Raw genomic sequence first — 3,952 nt, 5'->3', positions numbered from 1 at the left:
CTTGGAGTACAAAATTAAGCAGTCAAAGGCTGAGTTTTACCAAGAGAATGCACTGGTTATAGCAAACACCTTCTTCCAACAACACAAGAGAGGACTCTACACATGGACATCACCAGATGGTCAATACCAAAATCAGATTTATTATAATCTCTGCAGCCAAACATGGAGAAGCTCTATACAGTCAACAAAAACAAGACCAGGAGCTGACAGTGGCTCAGATTATGAACTTCTTATTGCCAAATTCAGGCTGAAACTGAAGAAAAGTAGGGAAAACCACAAGATCATTCAGGTATGACCTAAATTAAATTCCTTATGATTATACAGTGGAAGAGAGAAATAGATTCAAGAGATTAGATCTGAATAGACAGAGTGCCTGAAGAACTATGTTTGGAGATTTGTGACATTATATAGGAGGCAGGGATCAAGATCATCCTGAAGAAAAAGTAATACAAAAAGGCAAAATGGTTTTCTGAGGAGGCCTTACAAATAGCTGAGAAAGGACGAGAAGGGAAAGGCAAAGGAGAAAGGAAAGATATACCCATTTGAATTCAGAGTTCCAAGGAATACCAAGGAGAGATAAGAAAGCCTTCCTCAGTGATCAGTGCAAAGAAATAGAGGAAAACAATAGAATGGGAAAGACTAGAGGTGTCTTCAAGAAAATTCAAGATACTAAGAGAATATTTCATGCAAATTTGGGCTCAATAAAGGACAGAAATGGTATGGACCTAACAGAAGCAGAAGATGTTAAGAAGAGATGGCAAGAATACACAGAGGAACTATACAAAAAAAAATCTTCATGACCCAGAAAATCACAATGGTGTGATCACTCATCCAGAACCAGACATCCTGGAATGTGAAGTCAAGTGGGCCTTATGAAATATCAGTACGAACAAAGCTAGTGGAGGTGATAGAATTCAGTTGTGCTATATCAAATTCTAAAAGATGATGCTGTTAAAGTACTGCAGTCAATATATCAGCAAACCTGGAAAACTCAGCCGTGGCCACAGGACTAGAAAAGGTCAGTTTTCATTAGAATCCCAAAGAAAGGCAATGCCAAAGAATGCTCAAACCACCACCCATTTTCACTCATATCACACACTAGCAGAGTAATGCTTAAAATTCTCCAAGCCAGGCTTCAACAGTATGCGAATCTTGAACTTCCAGATGTTCAAGCTGGATTCAGAAAAGGCAGCGGAACCAGAGATCAAATTGCCAACATTCACTGGATAATCAAAAAAGTGAGAGAGGTCCAGATAAACATCTGCTTCTGCTTTATTGACTAAGCCAAAGCCTTTGAGTGTGTGGATCACACACTCAACAACAAACTGTGGAAAATTCTTAAAGAGATGTGAATACCAGAACACATTACCTGCCTCCTGAGAAATATGTATGCAGATCAAGAAGCAATAGTTACAACTGGACATAGAACAACAGACTGGTTCCAAATTGGGAAAGGAGTAGGTCTAGGCTGTCACCCTTATTATTTGACTTATATGCAGCATGCATCATGCAAAATGCCAGGCTGGATGAAGCACAAGTTGGAATCAAGATTGTTTGGAGAAATATCAATAACCTCAGATAAAAGATGACACCACCCTTATGGCAGAAAGTGAAGAAGAACTAAAGAATTCTTGATGAAAGTGAAAGAGGAGAGTGAAAATGTTGGCTTAAAACTCAGCATTCAGAAAATGAAGATCATGGTATCTGGTCCCATCACTTCATGGCAAATGGATGGGGGAAACAGTGGAAACAGTGTCAGACTTAATTTTGGGGGGCTCCAAAATCACTGCAGATGGTGAATGAAGCCATGAAATGAAAAGACACTTGCTCCTTGGAAGAAAAGCTATGACCAACCTAGACAACATATTAAAAGGCAGAGACATTACTTTGCCAACAAAGGTCCATCTTGTCAAAGCTATGGTTTTTCCAGTAGTCATCTATGGATATGAGAGTTGGACTATAAAGCTGAGCACCGAAGAATTGATCCTTGTGAACTGTGATGTTCAAGAAGACTCTTGAGAGTCTCTTGGACTGCAAGGAGATCCAACCAGTCCATCCTAAAGTAAATCAGTCCTGAATATTCTTGGAAGAATTGATGTTGAAGCTGAAACTCCAATACTTTGGCCACCTGATGCAAAGAACTGACTCATTAGAAAAGACCCTGCTGCTTGGAAATTTTGAAGGCAAGAGGAGAAGGGGATGACAGAGGATGAGATAGTTGGATGGCATCACCGACTCGATGGACCCATGTTTGAATAAATCCCGAACATTAGTGATCGATGGGGAAGCCTGGCGTGCTGCAGTCCATAGGGTCACAAAGAGTTAGACACTATTGAGCGACTGAACTGAACTGAACTGAACTGAAAGGGCCTTTGAAGGTCAAGATTTTATCTATCCTATTCCATTAGGTATGAATATAGCAGAATGCAAAAAAGGCAAAAAGGAGCAGGATGTGCCCAGTAAATCATGGGAGTGAAACAGTTCTGACAACCAAGTGGAAACTAAGTTGCATTGGCCCCTGTAGGGAAAGGACTGAAATGATGGAGGTGGACAAAGTTGGAGAGAGGTGTGTGAGAATGAAAACGCCAGGTGACAATTCTTATCCAGCCCTTCTCCACTACAGCTTGAACCTGGATATTACTTAAGATATTAAAGAAATCCTTGCTCGGATTTTCCATGCAACAGCTCGGGAAAGCCAAACACCTGCACTTAGCATACCACCACTCCTTTGAACTGCAAGCATGTAGAGCAAGAAGTTGAACATTCAGCTAGGAGACAGCATCTTCTCCTGGCTGGGTTACAGGTTTCTCTTTTTGTTCTAATGAAAGGTTCTTGGTCTCAGGGGAAAACATTCCACGAATATGAATGAAATCCTTTTGGCATGAAATTTGTGCATACTCCTGGCAGGAGGCAGTTTTCATGTGGTTTGGCATTTTTCTGATGAAAATTTCACACTGTTCTGGTTTGTTTGCTTCCCCCAGGAACCTTCACAAATAAGCCTGTGTGAAACAGTTCCCAGGGGACATTTCACTTTATTAACTTCCCCTTATTTCTCTTGTGGCTGCTTTTTATCTTTCTCTTTCAAGCTCACGCAGCCTAGTCCCCCAGAGCTACGTGTTAGGTTAAAGTGTTATTGCACTGCTCTGTGAATGCCCATGTGTGGATGAGATGCTCCTTTCACTGTAGAACATGAGCTAAACACTCTGGGGCACATTTTTTTCATCAGAAAGCTAACTTGAGTCCATCTAGTCCAACATCTTTATTTGGTAACATATAAACCTGAGGTTCAGAGAGGTTAAGTGAAATTGACCTCCCTACTCCAGTGACCCTGGTGACCAGAGGCCACTTTGTTTCTTCCTTTGTTTGCTGCACACCTACCTAAGTTTATCACACCTACATAAGTTTATCATTGTCTTCATAGAGTTGCCTTCTGCAATCCATCCTCCACCTTCATAAATGAGAACTCTTTCAAAACTGCACTCTTCATGTTATAAAATCTCTAATGCTCCCCATTGCCTAGAAATAAGCCATTCTAAGTCCGTGACTGATCTGGCCACTTCTGATTTCCAGTTTGAACTCTTCTCACTTCTTCTCAAGGTCCTCTAGCCTTATTGACCTCAGCATGTTCTTGCATGCCCCATAGGCTTTATTATAAATGCTGATATATTGCTTTACAGAAACTTCCACTTTCACTTTAAATCTAAAGAGTTAAATCTAACTCCTTCAGGTTATAATTTAAAACTCACATGACACAAATATCTCCTACAGATTTCCTTAGTTCCCTGCACTCACCTGCCTCTCTTCCTCCCAAATACCATTTAGCTACTATAATGTGTATTGTAAATACTTTTGACCATATGGTTATCTATTACACTATGAGCTCCACTGGACAGGGTTTTTATTTGTTTTTGCTAATTGCTGTAAGTTACCCAATGAGCATAGTGTCCAGCAT

Source organism: Oryx dammah, unplaced genomic scaffold (genome assembly GCF_014754425.2).
Source record: "Oryx dammah isolate SB20612 unplaced genomic scaffold, SCBI_Odam_1.1 HiC_scaffold_3, whole genome shotgun sequence".
NCBI lineage: Eukaryota > Metazoa > Chordata > Mammalia > Artiodactyla > Bovidae > Oryx > Oryx dammah.
This window is presented reverse-complemented; position numbering follows the sequence as displayed.